This window comes from Schistocerca gregaria, chromosome 1 (genome assembly GCF_023897955.1).
Source record: "Schistocerca gregaria isolate iqSchGreg1 chromosome 1, iqSchGreg1.2, whole genome shotgun sequence".
In the NCBI taxonomy this organism is placed as follows: Eukaryota; Metazoa; Arthropoda; class Insecta; order Orthoptera; family Acrididae; genus Schistocerca; species Schistocerca gregaria.
In genome coordinates, this window is record NC_064920.1 from 60,993,680 (window position 1) to 61,007,811 (window position 14,132).

General features: G+C 45.6%; 1 non-coding gene across 1 annotated transcript; it reads right to left on the reverse strand.

The window, feature by feature from the left end:
* Nucleotides 1-9,542: 9,542 nt before the first annotated feature.
* Trnak-cuu (transfer RNA lysine (anticodon CUU)) lies at nt 9,543-9,615 on the reverse strand. Its single transcript has one exon. It is a non-coding gene; the product is annotated as a tRNA-Lys (tRNA).
* Nucleotides 9,616-14,132: the final 4,517 nt, after the last annotated feature.

Below are 14,132 nucleotides of genomic sequence, written 5' to 3' on the forward strand. Positions count from 1 at the left end.
CTACAGAAACATTCAGACGGTTTCGTACTGCTCAATTGCTACATTAAAACGGTATGATTCTTTTTCAGAACTGGAAAAAAACCGAGCGTGACAGCATTCGAACCTGTAATCTTCAGATCCGAAGTCCAACGCCTTATCCATTTTTTTTTTTTTTTTTTTTTTTTTTTCGGCTTCGGCTTCTTCTGTGCAATAAACAAAATAGCCTTCTTTGCCAGCAGAAGATAAGTGATTGTAATATGAAACTGTAAAAGTGTACTTCTCCCCAATTGTTTTTGTTTAAGCGTCGTTTCGCTTAAATAAACGATTTTTGTTTATCTCGTTGGCTTGTCAACCAATGCCCAGTCGCTCGAATACAATTTTAAGCATATTGCCGTAGTTTTTCTTGTGGTCTTTATATTTCAGGGCGTTATAAAAAGCACACTTCAAGTACATGTAAAAATCAGTGGAATTGTCATTTCCCAGGTGATTAATTACGTAATTCACATAGTGTCCCATTAACCAATGGACCGAGTTGTTTTTTGCTGCTGGAAAATAGCAAGTCTGAGGCCTGAGGAATGTAACAGGGGGAAAATTTTCCACCGAAGATCTCGTAAGAAAAGCCAGTTGTTCCCTAATCCAATTACAGAGTTGTAGATTGCCACCGCACGTGAATCTGTGCACTAACGTGTCGATCAATTTACATTTGAGACATAGGTTCGTGTCGCTAACGCCGATTGCATGTAACCTTTCATTGGTGCTTACGGTCTCATTCACTGTTTTATACCACGCTGACTTGACGTCCGATGGTAGACCACGCATATTAATATTTTTCCATATGGCGTCCCAATCAGTGTGTGGGTATTTACTTTCCAATTTGTTTCTCCCCTCCATTTTCTTTCGATGGGACAGAATATCGCGGGCCGTAATCCGTCGTGAGTTGATGATGACACCGCCGAGATAGCTGAATTCCACAAAATATACACGAACGTACTGGAGCCGGTTATTTATTTTTTGCACATTCACCGGCGCCTGTAAACTGGCAGGCCTGACAACTTCAAATAATTTAGTTGTAATGCTATCAGCGTGGTCGCTAAGGATAGTGGCGGTCCTTTTTATAAAAAGCGCAGACGCCTTATTTCTGATGTCAACTAACCCCAAACCTCCATTCCTGGGATCTAAGGTCGCAGTTTTTGCGTCGACTCTGAATATTTCCCCTCTCCAAAGATAGCTGGCAATGGTAGACATTATCTTTTTTCCAATCATTTTCGGTAGTGGGAAGATCTGTGCTATAAAGTAACTCCTGGAGAGAATGCAGTGGTTAATGAAAATCACCCTCTGAACTTGGTTCAAGTTACGGTGGAGGTTTTCTCTTGTTGTTCCAAGAAGTTGTCCCGACGTATTTCTCCAATTGATAGCTGCCATTTTTAACGGACAAGGTGTCAGTGTTATTCCTAGTGCTTTGCATTGGGTGACCATTGTGGCCCAGGCTAAGGTGGTATGTTGAAAACCCCGCAGGTTTAGGAGTTTGCTTTTGTTTGCGTTGACACCTGCTCCGGAGACTCTACAGTACTTTTTAATTAGCGTTTCCAATTTCAAAATGTCGTCGGGATTTCGCAGGACGACTCCGACATCATCGGCATAGGCGTTTATGACTGTTCGGTGACCAGATAATGTGATGCCAGTTAGAGTGGCATGAACACTGCGGAGGAAAGGTTCTAATGAAAGCACGAATAGGAACATGGAGAGGGGGCTTCCTTGAGGAACGCCGCGCCTGATCTGAATCTGCTTTGTCCTCTGGCAGTTAACTGATATACAAGCGCTGATGCCTGTTGCAACATTGCTGATCACACTTACGACTCGCTCATTAAAACCTATTTTGTTCAGTGTGGCACTAAGGAATCTATGATCCACACGATCAAATGCTTTCTGGAAGTCAATAAACATGATAGCACATTTTATGGTGGTCACAGCAGTGATGGCAATTATATCTCTATATTCAGCTATGCTTTTGAAAATGCTCTTGGTAGGCACACAGGACTGGTATGGACTTACTATCTTTTTGGCCAACTGAGAGAGTCTGTTGTTTAAAATTCTGCCGATGATTTTATAATCAGAGTTTAACAGGGAAATAGGACGAAAGTTGTTGAGGTTTCTTTTTGCAGCATTTTTTGGGATTAGTACTATTGTGCTCTCTTTAAAAACAGCAGGTAAATGCTTTCCCTGAAGCACCTCGTTCGTCATTCGGGTAAACATGTCACCAATCAGTGGCCAGTATCGTTTATAAAATTCAACAGGCAAACCATCCGGTCCCGGCGATTTCCTCAGAGGAGATTTGCAGATGATTCTGTGGATATCTTCGTTAGGACACTCAACGAGAAGGTCTTCGTTTTCCTCGTCCGAGACCTGTGGAGCTATGTAACTAAGGAACTCATCGAAGGACTCTTCACATACCGGGTTGGCAGTGTATAGGTCTTCGTAATATTTGTGCACTGCATTGACGATGTCTCTCTGAGTCGTGAGTGTCTCGCCAGTTTCAGACTGAAGTCCATCAATGAAGGTGCGTCTCCTGTTTCTTTCGTGCTTCAGTAGATGGTACAAGGAAGCATGTTCATCCTCCACGACTGTCTTAGCCTTGGATTTTAATTTCAGACCCTCCATCTGCTGTCTTTTAAGACTGAGCAATTTGGCCTTAGTTTGCTTGATATCTGCCAGACGGACGTTGGAAGTGTTTGCCTGCTCATATAAATTTCGCAGCATGGTATAATAAAATTCGATGGAATTTTTCAAGTCTTTCGATCGTTGTACACTATACTGGATGAGAACTTTTCTCAGTTTAGGCTTTGCCCTGTTGCACCACCAGTCTAGTACTGAGACGTGTCTATCTGCAGAGCGGAGGCACAATGCCCACGCTTCTGTCAAACTTTCTTCTAATCCGTCGTCCTGCATCAGTGACGTATTAAGGTGCCATGAACTTCTAAAACGGCGAGTGGGTTGCGCAGTAAGGTTGATGGAAGCTAGCACGGAGCTATGATCAGAAAAGTAAACTGGAATCGTCTCTGCTTTAATGAAGGAGCTAACTAGACTTTGCGATATGTAGAGTCTGTCGATCCTGCTACGTGAGTGAGGACCTAGGAATGTAAATGCCACAAAAGTGGGATACATTATTTCCCAAGCATCTTTAAGCTGTAAAACAGTGACGAAACGCTTCAGTTCACTGCAGTTATTAAAATTCGGAACCTGGTCTTTCTTATTTATCACACAATTAAAATCACCGCCTATTATAAGATCTTTTGGGTTTTTCCGTAATAAATAAATGATTTCTTCTTTATAGAACTGTGCTCTTTCCATTCTATTGGATGTGCCAGAAGGGGCATACAGATTGATAAGGGTAGAACCAAAGACTTTTATACCTATCGCTCTGCCGGAGTCCAACCTCTCGATATCCGAGACAGGAATCCCCTCCCTGACTAAAATTGCTGTACCGACGTTGGTGTCAAGTGAGACATTTAAAATCGCCAAATATCCAGGCACTGTAAGATTAGTCAGCACTACTTCCTGTAGGAAAGCAATGTCCGTCCCTGACTCATATAAATAATCCTTGAGCGCTGTAACTTTAGTCACGGATGTAATCCTGTTAATATTGATAGTCGTAATTGTATATGCCTGGGACATTTAGTTTGCATAAAAAGTAAATAAGTGATTAAAAAGATAACAAAATATTAATAAAAAAAAAAAGAAAAGAGATGTGCAGCTTCTAGAAGAGAGAAACGACTCCGCTTAAACAAACATCTAAAAGAATAGTCAGTATTTGAAGCTCGGTAAACACTTCATCTGGTTCCTCTGAAATATGACTAAGACAGTAGTACAATTAGAAATGAAACTGGTTCAACAAAATCCCTTTTTTTTTCATCTTACAGCCTCATTTTGGTGCAGGATTCCGAACATCTCGGGTTTTAGTTTTACCGAGGGGCTTTGCATCACTAATGTCACTTGAAGGTACCTCCTTAGGTCTTTCCGTGATGATTTCATACAAGACGTTCTTGGCCGTCGCTTCCTCTTGTGCTGGTTGTTGTTTGCTTTGGTTACGGGAAGCTTTGAGAGTAGGTAGCGGTTTGAGTCGGCGTCTTCGGACATCTTGGTTCAACGCGCCGTTATTCGGATTGTCTATCTTTACCACCGTTGTGACCGAAGCTGCCTCAACAGCGTCCTTTTTACGAGTGCCATTTCCTTGTTCTTCCGTCACTAGCTCCAGAGTACTGACTGAGTCGGCGGTTTGTGGGTCTGTAAGTTCTTGAGTTGGGTTCCGCTCCGTCACCTCTTGTGCTTCGGAGTGCGCCTCTTCCGTCTCCGCGACAATCGTTACTGCGTCCCCTCCGTGGACCGTATGTACCTGTTCAGCCGCCGACAGCGGCCGGGTTGCCTCAGCGGCTGTCGTCACGTCAATACATGTACTGTTTGTTTCCTCGAGCATATCCGCATTACACTGCTTCTGCTTGCGGGTGGAAGGCGAATTACGGGCGGACTCGCCGTCCGAGCCGTCATCGGTCGTTTCCAACGGTCGCTTCTTATTCTGGAGATCGCAATCGGGAACAGAAGGGTGTGATGTAATGACGCTCAGGGGAGGGAACTCCGTAGTAGTTATAGCGGGCACTGCAGAAGTACATGCACCACTGTCGTTAACCGAAAGAAGGGAAGTGCTATTTGGTAAGACATCGCTGAGGGTCAGTTTTTGACGCTGTGTTAGATTGTTCCTAAGAACAAAAACACGGCGCGGACAATCTTGTCGGAAATGACCTGTCTCATTGCAAATATTGCACGTGCGCTCCTGACCAGAATACACAACATGTGCTTTATGGCCTGCAACGGATATATGGGACGGAATGTTGGCTTTCACCTCCATTTCAACGGATCTAATGCCATTAAAACACTGTATCTTGTATAGCTTCGACCATCTTTCGTTATAGATAGATTTAACTTCGCCATATTTAGATAGAGCGTCCTTGATCAACTGATTATCAATTTCAATTGGAATATTCAAAATCCTGACATTGGTGTACATGATATCAGCTTTTCGTACAGAGACATTACTTTTTGAACCGTCTCGATGAACAAATTCGACGGAATTACCCCATTTTGCAAGCAACTTATCGACTGTCACTGAGTTCAGAAATTTAACAAAAACACAGTATTTTTCAGCATCTAATTGCGTGGTATGAACAGAGTCAGAATTAATACCGATTACCTCAGTCAGCCAATCGTGGATTTCCAGCGCAGTGGGTTGGACCGGCCGTGTTCCTTTCTCGAACGAGAAGACTAAAGTATTCTTCCTGACGGTGTCAGACATGGTCGTCGGTTCCGACGAAATTCCGGCAACAACCGAAATTCCGGCGAAGCACGAAACGTGGAACGGACGAAAGCACTATAAAAACACTTATCAGAGACACCACTCAAAAAATAACAGCGAAAATGTACAGCTAACTTCACGTAAACACCAAACACCGGCGATAGCGCTAACGTACGCGGAGTAAACAACAAGCACGTCCGACCGCGGCGACGGCTAAAGCCAGAATGCGTCCATTCGGCCACACGGTCACTAGCGACCAAGTATAACTTGTATACGACTCATCTCGTAACGCTCACACCCCTGAGGAATAGTGTTTTCGTTCCACACAGCCGCTGCCCCTTGCTCTTTCCCACCCAAACGTTACATTCAACCTCTTACGAGACCGACCAAATATAGACAGGGAACCAAGACCACACACTTTGTGCATTCGGAATCGAAGGCAGGGCGTCCCTCGCCGCATTTGCTACCATGGCCATTTGCTACTTCTGCAGAAGCGGCGACGACGACGACGACGACGACGACGACGACGACGACCGCGAGAGGCTCTGAGATATGTGAGAAATTCATCTATAAAATGTAATTCAGACTGCCTCGTCCCACCTTATGCTGTACCGCTTTGGCAAATGCTTTATCTGCGCCATTCGCCTTAATCACATCTGAGCGTAATTCTTAATAAAACGCTTGTCGCTAATTGTTCGTCATCACAGATACTGTTTGCTATACGGCCACGACGCGCAACTGATTTCCAAAATTCGTCTTCCTCCTCTGAGGATGGGAACTCACAACCCCTGGTTTATTAGACCAGTGCTCTACCACTGAGCTAAATAGGCACGGCCTAGCGGTACTCTTGCGTACTTCGTCCTTACGGTCGTCTGGGTCATCAGACTTGAGCTGACAACACTTCATATTACCGACTACTATTTGCAGCTATGGCGGTCCATTACTGCTTGGCTACACATCTGACACGTAACCGATGTGCTCTCCAAACAACAAAACTTGCATTTCAGAACATGTCTTTCACACATGTCTACAAAATCACCTGTACCTTCAAATACAGTTTTCTTGCGACTGACAGAGACGTAGGCAAAGTTAAAAGTTGCTATTTCCATTATATCACGTTAATCAGAAAAACGGTAATTTACATCTGCAGCGGAACAAAATTCCGCTTCGCCCAGTGTGGGTCTCGAACACTCGAACCTGAGATTAAGAATATCATGCTCTACCGACTGAGCTAGCCGGCTGCCTCAATGAATACCTGCGGGTTAGCACGTCACACAGAACTCGTTTGGGTTGTGTGGTCCCATACAGAATCTCTCCATGCTGCCTAATGTTTTCCTAACGTCACACTCGTCACGTACTTCAGTTTTATTTCATAATCATTTCTGAGAGGTAAAGGAATTGCATGACAACCTGCAGAGCTAGTGGCGTCAAAATTAACACACATACTTGATGTGGCTCAAAAGCCGAACGAGTTACTTTCCGACGTCGTTTTAGATGTGCAAGTGCCAGTCAAAACTCGCGGTGACGGCACTCTGCCGACCATTTCGCTAGTTAACACCGGTCTTGTTGTGTGTGTTTCAAGCTCAAGAGCATCTCCAAGCAGAAAATGCTCAACAGAAACATTCAGACGGTTTCGTACTGCTCAATTGCTACATTAAAACGGTATGTTTCTTTTTCAGAACTGGAAAAAAACCGAGCGTGACAGCATTCGTACCTGTAATCTTCAGATCCGAAGTCCGACGCCTTATCCATTCGGCCACACGGTCACTAGCGACCAAATATAACTTGTATACGACTCATCTCGTAACGCTCACACCCCTGAGGAATAGTGTTTTCGTTCCACACAGCCGCAGCCCCTTACTCTTTCCCACCCAAACGTTACATTCAACCTCTTACGAGACCGACCAAATATAGACAGGGAACCAAGACCACACACTTTGTGCATTCGGAATCGAAGGCAGGGCGTCCCTCGCCGCATTTGCTACCATGGCCATTTGCTACTTCTGCAGAAGCGGCGGCGGCGACGACGACGACGACGACGACGACGACGACGACGACGACCGCGAGAGGCTCTGAGATATGTGAGAAATTCATCTATAAAATGTAATTCAGACTGCCTCGTCCCACCTTATGCTGTACCGCTTTGGCAAATGCTTTATCTGCGCCATTCGCCTTAATCACATCTGAGCGTAATTCTTAATAAAACGCTTGTCGCTAATTGTTCGTCATCACAGATACTGTTTGCTATACGGCCACGACGCGCAACCGATTTCCAAAATTCGTCTTCCTCCTCTGAGGATGGGAACTCACAACCCCTGGTTTATTAGACCAGTGCTCTACCACTGAGCTAAATAGGCGCGGCCTAGCGGTACTCTTGCGTACTTCGTCCTTACGGTCGTCTGGGTCATCAGACTTGAGCTGACAACACTTCATATTACCGACTACTATTTGCAGCTATGGCGGTCCATTACTGCTTGGCTACACATCTGACACGTAACCGATGTGCTCTCCAAACAACAACACTTGCATTTCGGAACATGTCTTTCACACATGTCTACAAAATCACCTTTACCTTCAAATACAGTTTTCTTGCGACTGACAGAGACGTAGGCAAAGTTAAAAGTTGCTATTTCCATTACATCGCGTTAATCAGAAAAACGGTAATTTACATCTGCAAAGGAACAAAATTCCATTCCGCCCAGCGTGGGGCTCGAACCCTCGACCCTGAGATTAAGAATATCATGCTCTACCGACTGAGCTAGCCGGCTGCCTCGGAGAATATCTGCGGGTTAGCACGTCACACAGTTCTCGTTTGGGTTGGGTGGTCCCATACAGAATCTCTCCATGCTGCCTAATGTTTTCCTAACGTCACACTCGTCACGTACTTCAGTTTTATTTCATAATCATTTCTGAGAGGTAAAGGAATTGCATGACAACCTGCAGAGCTAGTGGCGTCAAAATTAACACACATACTTGATGTGACTCAAAAGCCGAACGAGTTACTTTCCGACGTTGTTTTAGATGTGCAAGTGCCAGTCAAAACTCGCGGTGACGGCACTCTGCCGACCATTTCGCTAGTTAACACCGGTCTTGTTGTGTGTGTTTCAAGCTCAAGAGCATCTCCAAGCAGAAAGTGCTCAACAGAAACATTCAGACGGTTTCGTACTGCTCAATTGCTACATTAAAACGGTATGTTTCTTTTTCAGAACAGGAAAAAAACCGAGCGTGACAGCATTCGAACCTGTAATCTTCAGATCCGAAGTCCGACGCCTTATCCATTCGGCCACACGGTCACTAGCGACCAAGTATAACTTGTATACGACTCATCTCGTAACGCTCACACCCCTGAGGATTAGTGATTTCGTTCCACACAGCCGCTGCAGCTTGCTCTTTCCCACCCAAACGTTAAATTCAACCTCTTACGAGATCGACCAAATATAGACAGGGAACCAAGACCACACACTTTGTGCATTCGGAATCGAAGGCAGGGCGTCCCTCGCCGCATTTGCTACCATGGCCATTTGCTACTTCTGCAGAAGCGGCGGCGGCGACGACGACAACGACGACGACGACGACGACGACAACCGCGAGAGGCTCTGAGATATGTGAGAAATTTATCTATAAAATGTAATTCAGACTGCCTTGTCCAACCTTATGCTGTACCGCTTTGGAAAATGCTTTATCTGCGCCATTCGCCTTAATCACATCTGAGCGTAATTCTTAATAAAACGCTTGTCGCTAATTGTTCGTCATCACAGACACTGTTTGCTATACGGCCACGACGCGCAACTGATTTCCAAAATTCTTCTTCCTCCTCTGAGGATGGGAACTCACGATCCCTGGTTTACTAGACCAGTGCTCTATCACTGAGCTAAAGAGCCGCGGCCTAGCGGTACCCTTGTGTACTTCGTCCTTACGGTCGTCTGGATCATCAGACTTGAGCTGACAACACTTCATATTACCGACTACTACTTGCAGCTATGGCGATCCATTACTGCTTGGCTACACATCTGACACGTAACCGATGTGCTCTCCAAACAACAACACTTGCATTTCAGAACATGTCTTTCACACATGTCTACAAAATCACCTTTCCTTTCAAATAGAGTTTTCTTGCGACTGACAGAGACGTAGGCAAAGTTAAAAGTTGCTATTTCCATTACATCACGTTAATCAGAAAAACGGTAATTTACATCTGCAGCAGAACAAAATTCCGCTCCGCCCAGCGTGGGGCTCGATCCCACGACCCTGAGATTAAGAATATCATGCTCTACCGACTGAGCTAGCCGGCTGCCTCGGAGAATACCTGCGGGTTAGCACGTCACACAGTACTCGTTTGGGTTGGGTGGTCCCATACAGAATCTCTCCATGCTGCCTAATGTTTTCCTAACGTCACACTCGTCATGTACTTCAGTTTTATTTCATAATCATTTCTGAGAGGTAAAGGAATTGCATGACAACCTGCAGAGCTAGTGGCGTCAAAATTAACACACATACTTGATGTGACTCAATAGCCGAACGAGTTACTTTCCGACGTTGTTTTAGATGTGCAAGTGCCAGTCAAAACTCGCGGTGACGGCAATCTGCCGACCATTTCGCTAGTTAACACCGGTCTTGTTGTGTGTGTTTCAAGCTCAAGAGCATCTCCAAGCAGAAAATGCTCAACAGAAACATTCAGACGGTTTCGTACTGCTCAATTGCTACATTAAAACGGTATGTTTCTTTCTCAGAACAGGAAAAAAACTGAGCGTGACAGCATTCGAACCTGTAATCTTCAGATACGAAGTCCGACGCCTTATCCATTCGGCCACACGGTCACTAGCGACCAAGTATAACTTGTATACGACTCATCTCGTAACGCTCACACCCCTGAGGAATAGTGTTTTCGTTCCACACAGCCGCTGCAGCTTGCTCTTTCCCACCCAAACGTTAAATTCAACCTCTTACGAGATCGACCAAATATAGACAGGGAACCAAGACCACACACTTTGTGCATTCGGAATCGAAGGCAGGGCGTCCCTCGCCGCATTTGCTACCATGGCCATTTGCTACTTCTGCAGAAGCGGCGGCGGCGACGACGACAACGACGACGACGACGACGACGACAACCGCGAGAGGCTCTGAGATATGTGAGAAATTTATCTATAAAATGTAATTCAGACTGCCTTGTCCAACCTTATGCTGTACCGCTTTGGAAAATGCTTTATCTGCGCCATTCGCCTTAATCACATCTGAGCGTAATTCTTAATAAAACGCTTGTCGCTAATTGTTCGTCATCACAGACACTGTTTGCTATACGGCCACGACGCGCAACTGATTTCCAAAATTCTTCTTCCTCCTCTGAGGATGGGAACTCACGACCCCTGGTTTACTAGACCAGTGCTCTACCACTGAGCTAAAGAGCCGCGGCCTAGCGGTACTCTTGCGTACTTCGTCCTTACGGTCGTCTGGATCATCAGACTTGAGCTGACAACACTTCATATTACCGACTACTACTTGCAGCTATGGCGATCCATTACTGCTTGGCTACACATCTGACACGTAACCGATGTGCTCTCCAAACAACAACACTTGCATTTCAGAACACGTCTTTCACACATGTCTACAAAATCACCTTTACCTTCAAATACAGTTTTCTTGCGACTGACAGAGACGTAGGCAAAGTAAAAGTTGCTATTTCCATTACATCACGTTAATCTGAAAAACGGTAATTTACATCTGCAGCGGAACAAAATTCTGTTCCGCCCAACGTGGGGCTCGAACCCTCGACCCTGAGATTAAGAATATCATGCTCTACCGACTGAGCTAGCCGGCTGCCTCGGAGAATACCTGCGGGTTAGCACGTCACACAGTACTCGTTTGGGTTGGGTGGTCCCATACAGAATCTCTCCATGCTGCCTAATGTTTTCCTAACGTCACACTCGTCATGTACTTCAGTTTTATTTCATAATCATTTCTGAGAGGTAATGGAAGTGCATGACAACCTGCAGAGCTAGTGGCGTCAAAATTAACACACATACTTGATGTGGCTCAAAAGCCGAACGAGTCACTTTCCGACGTCGTTTTAGATGTGCAAGTGCCAGTCAAAACTCGCGGTGACGGCACTCTGCCGACCATTTCGCTAGTTAACACCGGTCTTGTTGTGTGTGTTTCAAGCTCAAGAGCATCTCCAAGCAGAAAATGGTCAACAGAAACATTCAGACGGTTTCGTACTGCTCAATTGCTACATTAAAACGGTATGTTTCTTTTTCAGAACTGGAAAAAAACCGAGCGTGACAGCATTCGAACCCATAATCTTCAGCTCCGAAGAGCGACGCCTTATCCATTCGGCCACACGGTCACTAGCGACCAAGTATAACTTCTTTCCGACTCATCTCGTAACGCTCACACCCCTGAGGAATAGTGTTTTCGTTCCACACAGCCGCTGCCCCTTGCTCTTTCCCACCCAAACGTTACATTCAACCTCTTACGAGACCGACCAAATATAGACAGGGAACCAAGACCACACACTTTGTGCATTCGGAATCGAAGGCAGGGCGTCCCTCGCCGCATTTCCTACCATGGCCATTTGCTACTTCTGCAGAAGCGGCGGCGGCGGCGACGACGACGACGACGACGACGACGACGACGACGACCGCGAGAGGCTCTGAGATATGTGAGAAATTCTTCTATAAAATGTAATTCAGACTGCCTCGTCCCACCTTATGCTGTACCGCTTTGGCAAATGCTTTATCTGCGCCATTCGCCTTAATCACATCTGAGCGTAATTCTTAATAAAACGCTTGTCGCTAATTGTTCGTCATCACAGACACTGTTTGCTATACGGCCACGACGCGCAACTGATTTCCAAAATTCTTCTTCCTCCTCTGAGGATGGGAACTCACAACCCCTGGTTTACTAGACCAGTGCTCTACCACTGAGCTAAAGAGCCGCGGCCTAGCGGTACCCTTGTGTACTTCGTCCTTACGGTCGTCTGGATCATCAGACTTGAGCTGACAACACTTCATATTACCGACTACTACTTGCAGCTATGGCGATCCATTACTGCTTGGCTACACATCTGACACGTAACCGATGTGCTCTCCAAACAACAACACTTGCATTTCAGAACACGTCTTTCACACATGTCTACAAAATCACCTTTACCTTCAAATACAGTTTTCTTGCGACTGACAGAGACGTAGGCAAAGTAAAAGTTGCTATTTCCATTACATCACGTTAATCTGAAAAACGGTAATTTACATCTGCAGCGGAACAAAATTCTGTTCTGCCCAGCGTGGGGCTCGAACCCTCGACCCTGAGATTAAGAATATCATGCTCTACCGACTGAGCTAGCCGGCTGCCTCGGAGAATACCTGCGGGTTAGCACGTCACACAGTACTCGTTTGGGTTGGGTGGTCCCATACAGAATCTCTCCATGCTGCCTAATGTTTTCCTAACGTCACACTCGTCATGTACTTCAGTTTTATTTCATAATCATTTCTGAGAGGTAATGGAATTGCATGACAACCTGCAGAGCTAGTGGCGTCAAAATTAACACACATACTTGATGTGGCTCAAAAGCCGAACGAGTTACTTTCCGACGTCGTTTTAGATGTGCAAGTGCCAGTCAAAACTCGCGGTGACGGCACTCTGCCGACCATTTCGCTAGTTAACACCGGTCTTGTTGTGTGTGTTTCAAGCTCAAGAGCATCTCCAAGCAGAAAATGCTCAACAGAAACATTCAGACGGTTTCGTACTGCTCAATTGCTACATTAAAACGGTATGTTTCTTTTTCAGAACTGGAAAAAAACGAAGCGTGACAGCATTCGAACCCGTAATCTTCAGCTCCGAAGAGCGACGCCTTATCCATTCGGCCACACGGTCACTAGCGACCAAGTATAACTTGTATACGACTCATCTCGTAACGCTCACACCCCTGAGGAATAGTGTTTTCGTTCCACACAGCCGCTGCCCCTTGCTCTTTCCTACCCAAACGTTACATTCAACCTCTTACGAGACCGACCAAATATAGACAGGGAACCAAGACCACACACTTTGTGCATTCGGAATCGAAGGCAGGGCGTCCCTCGCCGCATTTGCTACCATGGCCATTTGCTACTTCTGCAGAAGCGGCGGCGGCGGCGACGACGACGACGACGACGACGACGACGACGACGACGACGACGACCGCGAGAGGCTCTGAGATACGTGAGAAATTCTTCTATAAAATGTAATTCGGACTGCCTCGACCCACCTTATGCTGTACCGCTTTGGCAAATGCTTTATCTGCGCCATTCGCCTTAATCACATCTGAGCGTAATTCTTAATAAAACGCTTGTCGCTAATTGTTCGTCATCACAGACACTGTTTGCTATACGGCCACGACGCGCAACTGATTTCCAAAATTCTTCTTCCTCTTCTGAGGATGGGAACTCACGACCCCTGGTTTACTAGACCAGTGCTCTACCACTGAGCTAAAGAGCCGCGGCCTAGCGGTACCCTTGTGTACTTCGTCCTTACGGTCGTCTGGATCATCAGACTTGAGCTGACAACACTTCATATTACCGACTACTACTTGCAGCTATGGCGATCCATTACTGCTTGGCTACACATCTGACACGTAACCGATGTGCTCTCCAAACAACAACACTTGCATTTCAGAACACGTCTTTCACACATGTCTACAAAATCACCTTTACCTTCAAATACAATTTTCTTGCGACTGACAGAGACGTAGGCAAAGTAAAAGTTGCTATTTCCATTACATCACGTTAATCTGAAAAACGGTAATTTACATCTGCAGCGGAACAAAATTCCGTTCCGCCCA